The 21,297-nt window shown below is 38.0% G+C and overlaps 1 long non-coding RNA gene across 2 annotated transcripts in view; it reads left to right on the forward strand.

Moving 5' to 3' along the window:
- Window positions 1–588: 588 nt before the first annotated feature.
- Window positions 589–21,297, forward strand: part of LOC115278662 — a 58,746-nt gene continuing 38,037 nt past the window's right edge. For both annotated transcript variants that reach the window (XR_003903017.1, XR_003903018.1), the window contains exons 1-2: window positions 589–623; window positions 1,614–1,697. This is a non-coding gene — a long non-coding RNA (uncharacterized LOC115278662). The remainder of the gene's footprint in view (window positions 624–1,613; window positions 1,698–21,297) is intronic.

The raw sequence follows: 21,297 nt of genomic DNA on the forward strand, positions 1-21,297 counted from the left end.
CAAAGTACCACTTTATTTCTTTTTCTTGAACTATCCATTCCAATTCAAGCCAACTCCATGTATCAAGCATCTCTTATGGGCCACATTCTTTGGCAGGCATAGTGCCTACGAGGTAATATTTTCTCATTTTTGCTACCCAGCTGAAGAGCAAAAGCATGAGAAAAATGACATGTACAGGAAAAGGACATAGGTTTCTGGCCAAAAGCAAATACTTGCCCCAAAGGGAACTTGGATTCCCACCAGTGTTTTCATTATGAGATTTAAATATTTTATGTGAATTCACATAATCAAACCTAATGAATTGGAGAGAGCAACCAATCCAGGTAGTTAGACTACAGGACAGAATTGTTTTATTTATTATTTTTTTAATGTTTATTTATTTATTTTGAGAGAGAGAGAGAATCCCAAGTATGCTCTGCACTGTCAGCACAGCCCAACTCAAGGCTCAATCTCATGAACCATGAGATTATGACCTCAGCCGAAATCAAGAGTCAAACCTTAGCTGACTAAGCCACCCAGGAGCCCCAGGACAGGATTGTTTTAAACCAGTATCAATGATGAAATCCAGAGTTCTCCAATATTATGGAAGTGGAAAATTGTCAATCAAATGGAACTTGCTCAAGGTAGTATAAAAATATATTGTGGCAGCAAAGTGGGTAGTAGTATCGCTCAGAGTGGTCCTCTGAACACCTGTGTCAGAGCCATCTTGTGGGGGTAAATTAACAAGCACATTCCTGGTCTCTGCCCAGACTTCCCTGGTGGAATCTCTGACTGCCCAAGTTAAAGAAGCCACATTTCTAAGTGTCTTTAGGTTTACTTCAGGATCTTGGTTTTGTTGACAGCACTATTATGTTACTTAATTTCTGATATGTTGTAGTATAGTATTATAGCTCACATGAAATAAAATGTACATATCTTAGATGTTGAGTTTGCTGAGATTTACTTGTTGGACTCAACTGAGCACACCTGGCTGTCATCACCAAAAACAAAACACAGAACATTCTCATCACCTGAGAAAATTCCCTCCTAACCCTTCCTAGCTCCCTACCACTGCCCAGAGGTAACCGCTTTCTGACTTCTACCACCAAAAGTTTTATTTTCCTGTTTAGGGGATTCACATGAATGGATTTATACTAAGTGTGTGTGTGTGTGTGTGTGTGTGTGTGTGGCATGCTTTGCACATCGTTTTTTTGAGATTCAGCCATTTGTTTGAGCATCAGTATACCTTTGAATAGTATTCCAGAGTATGAATATACCAAAATTTTTATCCAGTGTCCTGGTCACAGACATGAGGATTGTTTCAAGTTGGGGAGTGTTATGAATATAAGGATGGTACAAATATTCTTATATTACTTTTCTGTAAGCATATATTTTTTCTTTTATAAATATGTGGCAGTAGAATTGGTGGATTATATAGTAAATATATACTTAAATTTACACGATACTGCCATTGCATGAGAGCTCCAGTGGCTCCACATTGCCAACAGTTGGTAATTATTTTTGCCATACCAGTGAGTACGAGTGGCATAATGTGGTGGTTTTTATTTGCATTTCCCTGCAGAATAATAGTCAATTAACTGGATGTCTAATGGTGTACCTCTGACTATTTGTAGATCTTCTTTTGTGAAATATGAGTTCAAGTCCTTTGCCCCCATTTCTTTCCTGCTCACCGCGTTTGGACAAGCACAGCTCTGTAGGTAAGTACCCTGATCTCATACGCAAAAGCTTTGGTTCTTGACTGGCTCTGCTAGGAATCAGCTATGTGAATTAGGGGTCCTGTTGGTTTCTTTGCTTCCTCATCTACAGAATGTGACCCCCCTCCTAGGTCATGCATTCACTTACTTCCTTTTTTGTGTGGAAGGAAAACCGAAGAAAAAATAAGGGAGTGAATACCCATTTCCTAAAGAACCCATCCTCAGGGAGATCTGAAAAAAAGTACACATCAGACATGCAGCTTTCTACATCATTTCCTGCATTAACCCATAAGAGGTCAGTAATGACAGGCTGTTTTTGAGTAGCTTCAGAAGCAAGTATAGATAAAATATTTTTTAACTAAAGGTTTTCCTCACCTTTATACCTTTCCCTCACCTCATCCCAAATAGTCACTGTGGCCCAGCTCCCACAGATGAGATGGGTTGGGAAACCCTTAAATGAGTGTTCAGAGGTCAGTGGATCCCAGAGATTCTGCATCTTTCTTGACCACTTCTATGAAATAGATCAAAGACCAAGATAGGTTTATGGAGGCCGAGCTGGGAGGACCTGTGTTTTGTTTATCAGCCCAGGCTCCAGGGTGGTATGAAGAATTCAGAAGAAGGGAAAGGGCCCTTGATAGCTGCCTAGAAAGTTTTGATACCTTGACATGGTACAGAATCAGTCATTCCACGGTGTATGCCCAAGACATAAAGAGGATATATAGACAAGATGAATGCAATGGAGGGTTCATTAAAAGTTAACAAGATCAGCATACATAAGTCCCTGAATGATCTCTGGAATCCTAAAATCCACCTCTGGGGAAAGCTGAGGGGATGCTCTGATTTGATTTAATTTGTTTTCCCGTCTACCACTGTATATGAAGTTGAAACAATATAAAAATTAAGTTACTGTATACAAAAGTAAAAGTGTATCTAAATGTGGTTCTATGGACTGAAATTAATGTGTAATTAAAACACAAAGAATTGTTTTTACAAGAAGTGGAGAAGAATTCTTAAGAACAAGAGGTTAAGTAGCTTGCTCAGAGGTGAAATCAAAAGTTAGACCAACACAACTGGTAACTCCCAAATCTATTCATCTTTCTCTTGAATCATGCTTTTGTTTTTTATTTATATGTTTATTAAGTTTTATTTTTAATCCCAATGTAGTTAACAGCCAGTGTGATATTAGTTTCAGGTGGACAATATAGTGATTCAGTATTTCCATACGTCACCTGGTGCTCATCATGACAAGTGACCTCCTTAACCCCCACCCCCTGTTTCACCCTCTCCTCCCACTCACCTCCCCTTCTCATAACCATCAGTTTGCTCTTTACAGTTAAAAATCTGCTTCTTGGCAGAGCACCTGTGTGGCTCAGTGGGTTAAACATCTGACTTAGGCTCAGGTCATGATCTCACAGTTTGTGAGTTTGAGCTCACATTGGGCTCTGTGCTGACAGCCTGGAGCCTGCTTCAGATTCTTTGTTTTCCTCTCTCTCTCCGCTCCTTCCCAACTTGTGCTGTTTCTCTCTCTCTCTCTCTGAAAAATAAATATTTTTAAAAGCCTGCTTCTTGATTTGTCTCTCTTTTTCCCCCTTTGCTTATGTGTTTTGTTTCTTAAATTTTGCATATGAGAGCATATGATATTTGTCTTTCTATGACTTCTTTCACTTAGCATAATACCTTCTAAATATGTCTGTGTTGTTGCAAATGGCAAACGTTCATCCTTTTTATGGCTGAATAATATTCCATTGTATATGTATACCACATCTTCTTTATCCATTCATCTATTGATGGACACTTGGGCTGCTTCCATAATTTGGCTATTGTAGATAATGCTGCTATAAACATAGGGCTACACATATCCCTTTGAATTAGTGTTTGTGTCATTTGGGGGTAAATACTCAGTAGTTTGATTACTGCATCACATGGTGGTTCTATTTTAACTTTTGAGGACCCTCCATACTATCTTCAACAGTGGCTGCACCAGTTTGCATTCCCACGAACTGAATGCAATTAACGGAATTTTTTAACTGAATTATTTGTTTTTTTGGTGTTGAGTTGCATAAATTCTTTATATGTTTTGTATGCTAACCCTTTATCAGATACATGATTTGCAAATATCTCCTCCCATTCAGTATGTTGTCTTTTAGTTTTATTGATTGTTTCCTTTGCCTTGCAAAAGCTTTTTATTTTAATGTAGTCCTAGCAGTTTATTTTTGCTTTTGTTTCCCTTGCCTCAACAGACATATCCAGAAAGATGTTGCTATAACCAATGACAGAGAAATTACCACCCTTACTCTCTTTTACAATTCTTATGGTTTCAGTTCTCACATTTATGTCCTTAATCCATTTTGAGTATATTTTTGCATATGGTGTAAGAGAGTGGTCCAGTTTCATTCTTTTGCATGTAGCTATCCAGTTTTCCCAACACCATTTGTTAAAGAGACTAATACACAAAGAGTTTTTAAGAAGTGTCCTAAAGTAACTTATGTAGCTAAGACAGGATGCTTTAGGACCAAGGTAACATGAAATCTGCAGAAGTACACCTGAGGAGGGTAAGCCAAAAAACTACTCCCTGAGCCACACTTATATGTTTAGCACCATTTTTTTTTCATTTTTATTTTTTAACTCTTTATTTTGAACTTTTTATAAAGTCACAGAAGTTGCAAATATAGCACAGAGAAATCCTTGTACTTTTCACCAAGTTTTCTCCAATAGTTATGTCTATATAATTGTAGTATAATATGAAAACCAGGTATTTGACAAGATACAGAACTATTTCATCACCACAGATATTCCTCATGCTATCCCTCTATAGTTACACACTTTTCTTTTTACCATCCCCAACTATCAGCAACCATTAATCTGTTTTCCAGCCCAATAATTCTGTCATTTCTAGAATACTACCTAAATGGAATCAAGTAAATAGGGAACAATGTAACCTTTGAGGTTGGCTTTTTTCATGCAGCACGATTACCTTGCAACCCATCCAAGCTCTTGCAACTATTAGTAGTTCATTCTTATTTCTTGCTGAGTAATAGTCCATGGTATGGATGCACCACAATTTGTTCAACCATTTACCTATTGAGGGACATTTTAGTTGTTTCCGGTTTGGTAGCACCATTTTTTCTTAAATTAAGAACAGCTGATACTGAAAATGAACCGAGGGCTGAAGGGGGAGGGGGAGGGAAGGGGGGTGATGGTCATGGAGGGGGGGTACTTGTGGGGGAAAGCACTGGCTATTATATGGAAACCAATTTGACAATAAACTATTAAAAAACAAACAAAATAAATAGAAAATAATTTAAAAAAAGAACAACTGGAGGGGCACCTGGGTGGCTCAGTCAGTGAAGCGTCTGACATCAGCTCAGGTCATGATCTCATAGTTTCTGGGTTCAAGCCCCATGTTGGGCTCTGAGCTGACAACTAGCTCAGAGCCTGGAGCCTGTCTTCAGATCCTATGACTCCTTCTCTCTCTGACCCTCCCCTGCTCATGCTGTCTCTCTCTCTCTCTCAAAAATAAATAAAAACATTTTTAAAAATTTACAAAAAAAGAACTGGAGATGAATATGAGAGTCTATTGTGGACCTGTTATATTATTCTTTATCCTAGAAACTATATATTGAAGACTTACCTAATTGTAGCACTCATTCTCAACAGCTCATTTGCTTTTGGGGGAAAATTCCTAAATTAAAAACTATCCCCAGATATATGTATTATTATAAATCATGGCAGCAGACATATGACATACTGTTTCACTCCTATTCTGGTGGCAGGCATCATAAATCAATCATGGCACTCTTCCCATGAATCTAGAGTTTGCACAGAACCCTTCAAAACTCAAGTCTATAAACGGCCATGGATAATCAGTCCAAATCATCATAAAAATGCAAACTTCCCTCTGGTCCCTTTTATAAGTGTTTGGCCTAGGAACCTGGAATCTAACTCATCCAATGAAGAATATCATGCCCAGAATGAATAAAACTTGGTAAAATCTCATTGCTACTTTCTATAGTAAGCATAGGGATTTTCATGGTTGCCCCCCATTGTTAGGTCTCCAGCTTGCACAGGTCATGCTCCTCTCTTTCCATCATGTTTTTAAGCAAAAGTAAGCCAAGTCCTCTTAGCACACTCCTTCTCAATTCCTTGACTTTACATACACTGCTTCCTCTCATTGCATATTTTTTGGCACCTTCTCTCACCATCCCTACCACCATTACTTGCGAGGATCTTCTTCTTATGTAAATATGAACCTGATGACCACGTTGGTCAAATGTCATGAGCCTTTGGCAGATAGTGTCTGTTGTCCCTCAGCCCCAGGGACATTGTTCCTCTCCATCCTCTCTACTCCTGAGACTAGCAGTCTATCAGCTACATCTGCCAGCACCCTTCCATGCTGACTTCTTGATATTTATTCCATGAGGAGACACTAATGGGAGTCTGGACAGTGGGAGGAAGGAGAGAGCATGTTTTTCCTATCTTTTAGTGGCACCTCCAGCAGTAGCAGCAACTGTGCTGGCTAGCATGTGTGTGGTCCTGGACCCCTCCTCTGGCAGCTAGATTTCAACAGCATCCACATCTATTAACACTGTTTATCTTCTCTTTTTCTTCTGCAGAACTAAAGGCAGTCTTAGTAGTTTCCTGTAGTTATTAAACTGTCACCTTCTTACTTTTGTTGCTTCGATCCTTATAGCACTATTAAAAACAGTTATCTGTTTCAAATTCCTTATTGTGAAACACCCAGAGAGGATTCTGTTTTCCTAATGCAGAGCATGAAGAGCAAGCAGGAGGATTATTACTTATGACTTGTCTTCAAGGGGCTCTGAGAAGCTGAAATTATTGTTCTGAATCATACCCTGAAAGCAAACCCCATCAGGTTCTCTCTCTTGGGCTTTATCATCATTTAAACTCTAAGCCCTTGATCATTCTCTAGAACAGAGGCAGCAAACATTTATTTGTAAAGAGTCAGATGGTAAACACTGTGACTCACAATCTGTGTTGTGGGCACTCTGCCATCATAGCATAAAAGCAGCTGTAGACAAGCACAAACAGGTAGGTATGGTTATATTCCAATAAGACTTTACTTACAAAGGTAGGTGGCAAACGGGATTTGGCCAACCAGTGGTAATTTGTTGACTTCTGCTCTAGAAAGTTGAAAATGTAAGAGGAATGTGTAGACTGATTATCATCAAGGGAAGATAATCATTCATTTCAATCGTCCATTGTTATTCACTGATCCACTTTTCAATTCATTTTTCAGTTAGTCATTGAAGCTGCTCTAGGTACCTGGGATAAAATGGAGATTAATACATGCACATTTCAAAAAGGAATATTTAATTTGATAGATAAAGCACAAGAAAATCTAATTTTCAATAAGTCTGGGAATGTCCCTCAAACTCTAAATGCCAACCTTTTTCCTGTTAACTTTTTGCTAGGCATAGGCATACTGCCACCTGCCTTTGTGTGATCCTGTCATGACTGTAACTTCTACTTAAGAAGTCCCTCTTTCATGAAATGAAAGGATATTCATTACACAGATGAACATTAGCTTTCCAATCCAAGTGCAAGGCTTTAATCAGCCCCGAGAAACACTTAAAACACACAGAGCCTCTAAATTGCATTATCCTCTGGAAAAAAATATATCCACTCCTCCATACAGAAAACAATTCCCTTGTTCTTATCATGGAAGAAACAAAAGATACTAACAGAATGCTTTCATGTATCCCCTAAATAATGCCTATAATTAAATGTACCATGTGCGTGATCGAATAAAATTTTGTTTGATTTCCAGCTTCCTCTGAATAACACCACGATTAAAAAGATCAAAGCAATAGGCCATTTTGAGTTTTTGAGATTTTTTTTCCAAGCACTAGCATTAATCTATCAAGAACAAAAATATCTTCCTCTATTCTGAAAAATAACAATGGTAACCAGAGTCTCTCCAAATTCATATCAAATCTAATGTTCTATTTAAAATCTTGTTTAGAACTTGTTTTCCTCCTATCACAACATGGAGTTATTTCCAGAATTCAAGTTGTTTTATCTTTTCCTAATTTTTTCTTTTAATTTTCATTGGAAACAATTTCAAAGCTAAAAAAATTGTAAGACTAATGCATAGAATTGTTGTATTTCTTCTTACCCAGAACCCCCCTTGAAGTTTTACTGATGATTCCAATAATCTTTGCGGCAAAAGGATCAAATCCAATATCACATGTTACTACAAAGTTGCTGTGTTTCTCTGATATCCTTTAACCCGGATCTGTTTCTCCATCTTATCTCAACTTTCATGACCTTGACACTTTTTAAATATTACAGACCAACTATTTGTAAATACCTCTCCACTCTGGTTTGTCCAATGTTTGCCTGTGATTGGACCCAGGTTAACCATTTGGGGTAAGAATGTCACAGCAGTGAATCTGTGTTCTCATTGTTCCCCATTTAGTGGCACATCAGATCATTTTTTCCCACTGCTGGTAGTAGGAAATGTGATCATTTGGCCTTGGCCAGTTTTCTCTGCTATAGTCACTTCTCTCATCTTTGCAATTAATAAGTTTCTTGTGAAGAAATTCTTTGAGCCAATTCTTTGAGCAAAATCCAATTTCACATTCCATTTCCATCCTTTAGAAGTCAAGTCTTCTATGATGATTGCCAAATGATCAACTCCATCATCTCATCTACATTTATAGCATTATTATCACATGGAGTCTTCTTACCTCTCCATTTATTTATTTATTTATGAGACATGAGGACATGTGGATTCATGTTTTATTAAATGAGGTATAATCTTTTAATATCATCATTCATGTTGATGTGCAAATTATCCACGTTTTGGCCATTCCCTTCAAAGAAGTTAAGTAACTTATTCAAAGTCACACAGTTGGTAAGTACTGGGACCAAGAATAAAACCTAGAATTCTCACTACATTGATTTTTAAAACATATTTAGGCTTTTCATAACAACAGAAAAGAACAGAATCATTTCATGTCCTTTTGAATAATCAGAATTAAGCATTCTGCATTATTTGCTATTTATAGAATAGTTATGATTTTGTGAGGTGACCAAAAGCTATTGTTTCAAATCACATATTATTTGTAGGAACTGAATGTTTTTGTGTACCACCACCCCCACTCACACATGGAAGCCCAAACCCTAAATATGATTGTATTTGGAGGTGGGACCTTTGGGAGGTAATTAGGTTTAATTGAGGTCATGAGTGCAGAACTTGCATGATGGAATTGGTGTCCTTATGAGCAAAAGAAGAGGGACCAGAGCTCATTTGCTGACTCTCTCCCATGTGAGTATACAGGGAGAAGATGGCTGTCTGTCAACCAGGGAAGTATTCTCCCAGGAACAAAATCTGTCGGCAGCTTGTTCTTGGATTTCCAGCCTCTAGAACTGTGAAAAAAAATATATGTCTGTGGTTTGAGCCACTCTGTCTATGGCATTTTGTTAGAGCAGCACAAACTAAGACTATTTTAACAAAGTTAATTTTTAAAAGCAGATTTTAAAAATTAAATTAAGACCATGAAAAAGGACCACTATTGGTTTATAAAAAAAAATTAAGAAATGCCATGTACATATTTCTAAAGCCATGACAATAGCTTTGTGGTTTACAAAAAATGTTTTCTGGCACATGGTCATACTTCGGAAGGATAGAAATTGATAACAGTCCTATTTTCCTTACTGCTTTAGAATTCTAGCTTTTCTTGAAGTGGGTCTCCCTCTCCAATCATGTCTTCTGCATATGTTGGGAAGGAGTGATCAGACTATAGTGATTAGAAATAGGAGGAAGGCAATATACTGGTGACTTCTTTAGTATCATCCTTTTATGCTACCATTTACAAATGAAATCCAACCTGCACTTGCTACAAGTTAAACTGATATTTTGGGCAATTGGATCAGAGTGAACCTTCCCGTGAGAAACTGGGAGACACTGGACTTCATCACTGGAGATTACAAGAGGACGCTGTGTGTTTGCTGCTGGCTCTGGTTTCCACCTCTCTAGGTTGGCAGAGTCTTCATGTCCTACATATCTGCACACCCAGCTCCTGTTCGTGGCCAGAAGTGTCAGATTTCTTCTTTGGGGCCAGCATGGGCAACTGAAGACATTGGTCAGTGATTACCACTTCAATGTCTTACTAAAAGACAAAAATGGAAAGAGCACAATCGGAAATCACACAAGCCTGGGTTCAAATCCTGGCTCTGTCACTTCTTCTCCTAATGTCTTGGGTGAGTTATGTCATCAATCTGAGCCTTATTTTTCTCACTACCATTTGAGAATGTGGACAGTACAGGAAGTAGTTATACACAGAAATGATTAAAAATTTTTAATGTTTTTTTAATTTTTTATGTCTTTTATTTATTTTTGAGAGACAGAGAGAGACAGTGCAAACAGGGGAAGGTCAGAGAGAGAGGGAGACACAGAATCTGAAGCAGGCTCCAGGCTCTGAGCTAGCTATCAGCACAGATCCCAACGCGGGGCTCGAACCCATGAACCATGAGATCATGACCTGAGCCGAAGCCAGCGCTTAACTGACTGAGCCACCCAGCTCCCAAAAAAATTTTTAAATGTTTATATGTTTTTGAGAGAGAGAAAGAGCACAAGTGGGGGAGAGGTAGAGAGAGAGGGAGACACAGAATCTTTAGCAGGTGCCAGACTCTAAGCTATCAGCACAGAGCCAGATGCAGGGCTCAAACCCACAACGGTGAGATCATGACCTGAGCCAAAGTCAGACGCTTAACCAACTGAGCCACCCAGGCACTCCAGAATGTGAAATGATTTATACATACATGACACTAGATAACCAAGATAAGGTGTCCTCCAGACCTTTAAGTGTATGAAATCTCTGGGGGAGGCAAGCTGTGCATCATGGTACGGTGATTAAATTATTATAAATAGTAAAATGATTTAAGAATCCAGAGAAGGAAGGCCTAGGTTGACAAGAGAATGTTTCCCAAGGGACAGAGTAGTGTACATGGGCCTTCTGTCTGGGTGGGCCTTGAGTGACTGCTGAATAAGGAGTAGGAAAAGCAGTCTAGGTGTTGTCAGATTTGTTTACATTGTAATTAAACAACCATTTGACTGCCTGCTAAGTGGCAAGAATTACGCTGACACTTTAAATATGAAATTAAACAAGACAAGCTCTGTTGGTTTCCTAGGCTGTCGTAACAAAGTACCAGAAACCAGGTGGCTTAGAAAGAAGTTTACTCTCTCGCAGCTCTGGATGCTGCAATCAAGATGTCTGCAAGGCTCTTCCTCTCTGGAGGCTTTAGGGGAGGACGCTTTTTCCCCCTCCTGCCTTCTGGTGGTTGCTAGCAGCCTCTGGTATACCTTGGCTTGTGGCTGCATCTCTCCAATCTCTGCCTCCATTGTCACATGACAATCTTCTCCCTGTGTCTCTATTCTCCTCTCCTAAGGACACCTGCCATATTGAATTTACATATTGGATTTACGCCTGCTTTACTTCAGTAGGACTTCATCTTAACTCACATCTTAATTGCAAATTAAGATTGCTATTTCCAAATAGGTCACTCACAGGTAACGGTGTTAGGACTTCAACATATTTTTGGGGAAATGGGATGCAATTCAAGTCTTAATACATGGATTCTTTAGGAGTTCATGATAGGAGACACAGACATTAAAAAAAAGATATAATTTTAATATCTTTTGAAGTGTGCTATGTTGTAGATTTGTTCAGGGTGGCATGAAATAATGCTTAATTAAGAGGAATATTTAATAAGACAAGAGTGGAAGGGGATTCTCAGACTTTCTATTGACAGCATGTCTACTGAATTCTAAAAAGGAGCTGGAGTTTCAGAGGAAAAGTGGACAAAGTGAAAGGAAAATACCAATGAAGTTAGGGAAGCATGAAATACTTTGTGTGTGGAAAAAACTGTAAGCAAAAGTTCAATATTGATAGAGGAATGGAGGTCAGAGAAAGTAAAGAAGATAAACCTGGAGGTCTAGGTTGAGCTAGAACATAGAATACCTTGGCTTATGTTATGAATCTTAGACTTTCATTCAGTTTTCCATCACAACTTTAACTGAGCACCTACTAGAACAGAGTGATCAAGTCATTGGTTGAGGTTAATGACATTGTAATTGCTCTAGTTACAATAAATACAACAGGAAAGCACATAAATTCACCGTACTGTGTATGAAAAATATAAGTGAAAAAATATTACCAAACTGCAAATGTACTGAGGTCTTGGATTCTAAATTGAACTACTAATTCATGCAAGAATATCAAGGTTGTTTGGAATATTTGTGGTGGACTTTCTGATTCTTGGATACTCCTTGGCATGGAAGACCAGAAAATTAAAAAATTTGTAGCATTATAAATCTTCATGTCAATCATACTTGTAAATACTTAAGTTACAAGCTGTAACAGGACAGCAATTATTATTATCAGAAAGTATACTGTTTAAAATGAGACAGATAGGACAGTCTCTGTCATTTCAAAAAATGAATTCCCAAGTGTTTCCAGAGCTATACAGAAGAGTATGTAGCCTTTATTCCTGCCTCCAGTCTAGTACTCTTTCTTCACAGGGACAAGGATGCATTCTAGAGATGGTCCAATTACTAGGTATAAGTCATTCCTTTACACAGAATTCATTGTTCCTTTGCTACCAACAGCTGGCATTCTGAAGTATGTTAGTTTCAAATAAAGGGTCCTAAGGACTATGAGGTCCATGGGCAGTTACTGAGCAAACCAGCCTGTTTGAGGTGAATTCCTTTCTTCTGAGCTGGACATGGAAAGGAAAAGGTGTTAGAAAAGGACATGGTGTTAGGAAAAGGTAACTCTTCTTTCCTATAGCAGACCCTCAGGCCCCTATGAGGACTTGAGTATTGAGTGGTAAAGGGTCTGGAGCAAAGGAAGGACTAATGGGTACTTGAAGTGCTGAATGAAGTCCATGTCCCCAAACACTACTTAGAAAGGGCCTTATTTTTGGCCTCATGCCCTTCTCCAATTTCATTTCCACTGCAGAGTGGCCTGAACTCTGTGACCTTTTCTATCAACACTTGTAGCTAAAATTAAAATTGCAGAGTCCTGGTGAAGAGTGAGCCCAAACCCGTTCTAAATACCCACTCAGCCATCCTGATATACATCCCCTACCAAGAAGGGAAGGAGGCACAAATTCTTTTAAGTAGAATGTGGATCTGGAAAGGAAACAGAAAGCCTGCACAAACTCCAGTAGAAGATGCAGGATCTAAAGATGAGTAAACCCCATTCTCAAAGGTCTTAAACTCCAGGGAGGAGTCTGAGACTCACATAATGGATTTCATTATGAAGCATTCTATTACAAAGTGACCTAAAGGGGTTATTAAAGATAGTGATGATAATAATAGCTGATATTCACAACTTCTTTTATGCACATTGTCTTAGTTGATCTTCACAGCATCTCAATGCTTTGTAAAATAGCACAGCCCACTTTTTAGAAGTTGGAGAAGCTGAGGTCCAAGTAGACAAAGTGTACTGGCCAAGTTGAAGGTGTCTGAAAGTGATATAAATCTCTTCACTTCAAAACACTATGCTATCAGCGCAAATAAAATGCTATTCTTAGATGGAGAAGGAAGAGTTGACTTATAACCAGCAAAATGAAGTGGTAATTCAGTACTGGTTATAAGTCCTCTGGCCTGGATTACAAGATAATGTTTATGATTTGTCTTCATTCATCCATCTACAGTAACACAAGATACATTTTCCAAATGTTTGGGAAGTTAACCCTTTTTCTCCATATACTCATAGGTTTATTTATAATTCTAGTCATCTCTTTCTCAAATGCTTTTCCAATCCATGTACTCATTGCTTATCCAAGCTAAGTTTGATATAAGATATTGGGAATCCCCTTTTATGCAGTCAAGACGCTGAGCCAAAGAAAAGCAGACCCCTTGCTTGGACAGATTCCAGAATGTTGATGTAAACATGAAATTCCAAGAATAGAAGTAGTTGTCTTTTTTGAGATGTGCTTACCCGTAATCACGTGCTATGACTAATTTCCTGGAAATACTTACAAACTCTGTTGTAGACAGAGCCAGAGATATTTTACATCATTTTTTAACAGGACTGAAAATGCCCTTTTGCTCAGTCCCAGGTAGAGAGTTAGCCCATCATCAACAATATAGGCTAAGAAATCGCTTCCATTCCTCAGTAGGATGGTTTAGATTTATCAGGTAAATATACCTCTCCACAATAAATGCATATTACATAATTAGGGATCATTAATTATTTGTTGAAGAAATGAGTGTTAAGGAAGAAGTACCTTGATGCTATTTAAACTGCCTACAAGCATGAACTATGAGTCACAGAGTAAGTGGAAATGCCATTTGTGATGCTTCTAATATCTGACTTGCATTAGGAAATCAGTGTGACGTAGATGACAGTGGTAATAGAAGGCACAAGCTCAAGCCTGACTCAACTACTGACCTTAAAGAACATCTTATCTTATCTGGACCTTGGTTTCCAACACCAGTGTGGAAGTAGAGTGGAAGGGCCCCATTTTCTGGAATACTCCTAGTATGGGGCAGGCATTGAATCATACTTTATCTCATTTAATCTCCTCTGCAAATCATCATGAAGGAATTATTGACCCCATATGAACTCATAAGGAAACCAGGACTGGAATGGACTCAGTAACTTCTCCAAGTTATTACTTGTGAAGGGAGAGATGACTTTGAACTCTGGTCTTTCTGACTAATGGCTCTTTCTATGGCAGTATGCTCTTACATTTAAGAATGAAATTCTCTTTTAAAAGAATGAATTTTTTTCCAGTCTTGGAATAAAGCAAGGAGCAAAAATAAAAAGGACAAAATTGTGTCCATGACCTTGAGGCCTTTTGGCCAAGAGGACAGTTTTCAGGGGAAGGTGGAGGGAGAAGAATGTTAAATTTGTAAAATGAATGCTAAACTGTTCTAAATTAAGCGAGAAAATTTATTTTCAATAAAACCTGTTTTTCCTCATTATAAAATAATGGGTATTTATTGTGGAATCCTTAAGGGGGAAAAAAGGACAAAATAAGACACTCCCATATTATCCACATTTTGGTATTTATTATTCTACCTATGGAGTTAGTAAATTTTTCTAGCCCTCAACATGTATTTTTTCACTATAAGATTTCAATTATGTGGACTTCATTGATTCAAAATTGCTGATAAACTAGAGACAGGCTAGACTACACATAGCATATAACAGGAATTGAAAAACTATTTGTTGAATAAATGGATGAATGAATGAATACCCATTCATTCAAATCGATGGACATAGCTTGAAAGCACTTGGATTCAAAACCTATCCCAAGCCATAGAATACATAAAAATAAGCTTAAGAATAAGGTTCCGGAAATACAAAGAACTGAATTTTTTAAACTTCGTAGGAAAAGGAATATAAAACAAGCTATAAAAGGCTTCAAAAACATGATAATGGGGTAAAAAAGAAAATAAATTAAAAACTCTTAGAAATGTTTACACTGTTCAATACCAATGTGTATGAAAGAGGCATTTGGATGGGAGTTCAGTGAATCTATTACAATTAACCTTTTGATTCTATTAACAGAGGTGACTTGGCATTTATCTGTTTAAAGAAAGTCTTCTGAGAAGAAGAAACCAGTGCAGACTTTCTAGAGTCTTCATGGGTCTCTCTGTATTAATACTCAGAGCCAATTTTGGTCAACCTGTTCTGGTGCTCCCTCTCCTTAGCTGTTAAATGAAGTATTTGAAGGACACAGGATGGTTCAAGAACATTAGCTTTGAAGCTGGAAGCCGCCCCTTTCTCCAATTATAGCTTAACTTCTCACTGTATCACAAGGCAAAATACAGAAGTAAAATTAGGTAGGCTAGACTGGACATCATTTCCCAAACTTCAAACACTTAGGCCTCTTATTTATAATTTTGCCAAACTCCTATGTCACTCAGGCATGAATTCTATAGTCTCTATGAGTCTGATCATCATGGCATTAGCCTGCCTCCTGAAGCTACTATCTGTGCAATCACTGGTTGATGCTTCAGTCAATTTTTCCATTAGATGTTAAGAAATACTGTATCCACAGTCATTAAATTGGAAAGTGTATATGTGATTTTAAAGATTGCATTGCTTATTACCAGATATTTGCATGATCACATTTATGGATATAGAGGAATAGATAAAACAGCTCAGAGCCACTTGAGGATCAAAAATCTACAACTAGATGATCATTAGTGATAATTACTTAAAACCTTCTAATATTTTAACATTTCATTATATTAATCAGTTGGTTACTTTTAGTAGCATAGAAGAAAAAATGAGAAACTGCATATATTTATATATGTATATAACCTACCTATCAAACATCTATCAGCTCTCTATCTACCAATCCGTATCTTAATCCATTGTGTCCTTTGCCTCTTGCTATTTTCTTAGAATACAAAGTAGATTGTGTCACTCACCTCCTTAAAAGCCTTCATGATGCCTCAGAATTAGCAGAGCTCCATGTGACCCTCTTAGCACAGTCTTCAAGGTCTCTCATAGTTTGGCCTCTTGTACATAGACCCATTTTCCACTCTTAGATTTACTAACCTCCTTAAAAGAAAGATTAGTTCAGATTTCCCTGAATATGTCCCATTCTTCCAGACTTTGGCCTTTGTTCGTGACATTCTCTGCCTACTTTACCATGTGAAATCCCACCCATCCTTAAAGGAGAACCCGTGTAGGGGTGGGTGGGTGATATGTGTTGTGTATGGTATATACACCCTTGCTCACTGTTACTTTTTTCTTATATAATATTTATATAGACAATAACTTGTGATTCAAAGGTTAATATTTAACATATGAGGCATAGTTGGTGTTGTTGTAATATTAGTTTGTCTCTTGGTTCTACCACTTTGTAGCAAAGAAATATATCATGTTTGTAGTTGTTCCTCTGGTGAGTGGCAATATATATTATTCTAAAAATATGTGGAGGTTGAATTAATGAATGAATTGGATGGTCTATTTCAAAGAGTTGGGATGATTAGACAAGAGTTGATGATGTATATTTAGACAGCTATTAAAGGCATCTAATAGATATCAGTTCAGAAAGAAGTTCTGAGGGGCGCCTGGGTGGCTCAGTCGGTTAAGCCTCCAACTTCGGCTCAGGTCAGATTTCACATTCGTGGGTTCGAGCCCCGCATCAGGCTCTGTGCTGACGGCTAGCTCAGAGCCTGGGGCCAGCTTCTGGTTCTGTGTCTCCTCCTCTCTCTGCCCCTCCCCCTCTCATGCTCTGTCTCTCTCTGTATCAAAAATAAATAAAACATTAAAAAAAAAGAAAGAAGTTCTGAAATATGAAATGTGGTAAATGTGAGATGGAGTGATGGAAAGAAATGGAAACCAAGAATAAAATCTTTCCCCAAAAGTTAACATTTAATTATTCATTTTTTATGAAATTATAATAACCTCGAGTTCCAAAGACTCATGGGGAGAATCATATAGCACAACAAATTGCATTTCAAAAAATAAAGCAGTCTTCACATATTCTTCAGCATGAAGAAAAATGGTATATCAATTAGCATATCTAGAACTATTCATTTAGTACTCAACCGTGAGTAAAAAAGGATAACAGCATAATCTGACTGATGTAGTATCTTTTTGCTAGGGAAAATATTACATATTGGTCTCTACTTTGCTCTCCATTCTCTGTATATAAACATACACACAGGTAGACAGATATACACACACACAAACACACACACACACACACACACACACACACTCCTTTATCCATTGCCATTTGTTGAGCATGACTGACAGCAGAGTTAAGAAAATAACATGCTGTGTGTGTGTGTGTGTGTGTGTGTGCATGTGCATGCATGTACATGCTGCTTAATACAAATTTACCCTTCCAGTAACCATATTATAATTTTATTCTGGGGAATCACTGCAATCTCTCTCCTATCTCAATGGTTCTGGAGGGAATCCACATTTTGCTGAAAATTGGACCATGTAACTTAAGTTTAGGCCAATTAGTATATACTTCTTTCTTCTAGCCTCATAGATTGAAAGCACAACCCAATTAAAATCGATGATAAGAAGTGATATTTTTTCCTGAGGGTCCTGGATCTGAGCCTAGAAGTTATTGGAATTTATTTTATATGTATGAGGAAAGAGCCATCTGAAAGCTGTATATGAAAGAGGGCAAGTGGAGGTGGAACTAGAGAGAAAAAATTAAGAATCTAACTTTGATTACACTATAAGAAAATTTATAACCAGCTATACCTGAAGCCATTTGTCTGTCTGGACTTTTCAGTTAAATACATGTTTTGGGGTTTTTTTTAAGGCAATTTGAGTCACTTTGTTATTGCTGACAATCAAAAAGATAAAAAGAAGCCTTATTGTAAGGGGCTTGTAGGTTAGAAGGGAAATCAGATTTATAAACAGATAATTGCATCTGAGTATGGTAAGTATCCTGTCAGAGAAATGTACAGAATACATTTCTGGAAGGCAAGACACACATGGAGGCAAACCTCAGTTCCAGAGCACCTCAATAAAGAAAGTATCCCAATAAAGCAGGTCAAGTGAACTTTTGGTTACTCAGTACATATAAAAGTCATGTTCACAGTATACTGGAGTCCATTAAGTGTGTAATAGCACTATGTCTAAAACAACAACATGCATACCTTTAATTTAAAAATACTTTATTGCTAAGAAAAGGTTAACCATCATCTGAGCTGTCAGCGATCTGTTATCACTGATCACAGATCACCATAACAAATCGTAATGGAAAAGTGTGAAATATTGTGAGAATTACCAATATATGACATTGAGACATGAAAGGAGCAAATGCTGTTGGGGAAAAAAAGTGCTGAAAGACTTGCTTGATGCAGGTTTTTCACAAATCTTCAATTTGTAAAAATTAAAAAAAGGCAAAAAATAAAACAAAACAAAAAGCCCCACAAAAACTCAGTTCCTTTATGGTGCAGTAAAGCAAAGCCCAGTAGACTTAGGCATGCTTATATATGTGTGGCTTCAGGAGGGTCACAGATGATAACAAAGGAGAAAAGACACTCCCATCTGTCTTTTGAAGAATGAGTGAGTTGTTGAATCAGGTAAGAGGTAAGAAGCTCTTTCAGATAGAAGTAAGAGCATGGCTGGAGATGGGAAGGGGCCAGAGCACTTCAGTATGGCCAGATGGTGAACCGGCTTTGAAGCAGGGGCTGAAAGAATTGTGAGCACTGATCTTAAAAGCCTTGAGTGGCACGGTCAGGTGTCTGGACATTAGGAGGAGGAATCACTGAAGAAATCTGAAGGCGGAGTACCCTGATTGCCTCTGTCCTTCCTAAAATTCACCTTGGGGAGGACAGATTGGGAACCAGGGAGGAGAAACAGACAGCTTTGCAGGAACCTAAAGAAGAAACAAGGTAAAATTACGGTGAAAGTAGCATGAAATCTAAGGGTTATAATCATTTCATGAATTTTAACTTCCTAATTGAATATTACTACCTCTTTTATATTTGCTAAAACTTCTCAGGATGTAGTAATATGTGTGACCAAGACGTTGGAGTCAGAATTCAACTGTCAGTTATAAGCCGAGTGGTTCTTGGCAATTATTTTGACTCTCTGTAGCACTTTTCCTCATCTGAAAAATGGGGATCATGTTGATACCCACCTCATGGTGTCGCCTTGATAAATAAATCAACACAGGTGAAGCACTTGGAATAATGCCTCACAGGTGAAAAGCATTCAAACAAATATGAGTCACAATCACTTTGCTCTGCATTCACTATCCTATCCATTTACAACAGATCATCAATGATCGCCACTCTGACTTTTACACATGGAGAAATGGAAGCTTAGGGATGTCATGTGATTAGCCACATCTAGGAATGTAGTTATAGCAGAGCTAGGATGTGAATCAGTCATTTGTTTGCTTCTAAAACCAGTATCGTAACTTTTGAATATACTATCTTTCCTTTGTCTTGAGTGCTGACTTCCGTGTGACTTCAGAAGAATTTCCTATACTTCCCTTAGAATGACTACTAATGAAGTGGCCGTCATAAAGCCACTCTCTGGTAGCCCTTTTTTCTCCTCATCTTTTTGCCATAATTCTGTTGGAGACCTACGATGGCCAACTTGATAGCTAACTTTCTGAGTCTGATTTTCAGCTTACAAAGTTTATAAACCTTCATTCATGAAGGTGAGTACAAAGATGTTTTACTAAGAACCAGAGGTATGAAATGTAGCCCACGTGCTGGGGTTTGGTAAGGGTAGGATTCTGGTAGCGCTAGTGGTTTCACTGTTGGTCTTTCTTACTGTTGATGATGGTAATGCTTTGGTTAGTGATGAGTTATTGATAATTTGCCACTTTATTCAACCAAATTATGAAGTGAAAAACAGTGCTGGGATCTCAGGCAGGGAGGTACTGAAGACCAAATTGAAGGACCAAACAAGATTAGTGAGTTTGTACTTTGTCCTGGCTGCTCTGGAATGTTACCCAAAGCCCAGGTCAGCAGGACAGCGGCTCTGAAGGTGGTGGAGTCAATGGGCTCTGGGAAGGCACGTATGTCCTAAGCATAGTCTTAACTCCTTCACATCAAATCTTTATGAAGTTTAAGGTTTATATTCTCTTACGTCACCTCGAATAGAACTATGGCCAAATTAGTTCCCTCATACCTATTTGTTGACTAAAATCATAAAGAATAAGGAAAGAAAAGAATTTCTATTTAGGGTGACAAAAACACTTGAGAAACAGATCCTGATGATAGTTACACACCGCTGTGAAAAAAATTAATGCCACTGAATCACACACTTAAAAATGTTATAATGGCATATTTTATCTACACGAAAGTATTTTCACCACAACTTTTTAAAAAAATCAGCAAAGCACAAGCAAATGAGGAAGCAAGTGAGTGCAAGCATAAGTGGAATGGGGAACAGAGGAACAAACACATAAATGAACAAGGGAACAAGGAACTGAATTTCCCATGTGTTTCCAAGGATTAAGTAGTTTCCATAGAATGCCAAGTGTAAGTCTTGGTCTCACACAGCATGGGACTCTGGCATGCTAAAAGGAAAAGAATAAACGACATTGTTTTATTTAGAGGAACAGCTGTTGATCATGAGCTGTAAATTTTTTCCTAATGTAATGGCCACTGAGAGGAAGCCCTAATACGTCACAGGACTAAGCGGTGCCAAAAATGGCTATAACCCTCCTGGGGCCTCGTGTGGCTAGCCTGCTACACAACATTGCTCAAACATTCAGAGGTATAGCCAATCCACTCTCAAATTGGAAACTGCAGGTAGGCAGGACTATAGGAACAAAAACAGAGAAACCCCTGCTTAAATAACCTTTCTTCTTAAGAAAAAGACTTTCTCCAATAAAGACCCAAAAGGCAAGGTTATAAACTGAAAAGATTAAAATAAATGGCAACTGGTTCTCATAATAATAATTTAAAAATCAGGCAATTTAGATTCATGCTTTGTCTTCACATGACGCACCAGAGCTTAGGAAGAACAAAAAGCCCTCAGTGGAAATGTTTGGAATTTTACATTTGTCAGAGATACCCAGGTCAGCAGCAACACCTGAGGGGTGATTAGGTTTCCAGGTCAGGGGGTTAAAAGGAAAGGGCTAAATGCATCTCCTTGGCATTATAGGAAGC

The sequence above is a fragment of the Suricata suricatta genome, chromosome 15 (assembly GCF_006229205.1).
Source record: "Suricata suricatta isolate VVHF042 chromosome 15, meerkat_22Aug2017_6uvM2_HiC, whole genome shotgun sequence".
In the NCBI taxonomy this organism is placed as follows: Eukaryota; Metazoa; Chordata; class Mammalia; order Carnivora; family Herpestidae; genus Suricata; species Suricata suricatta.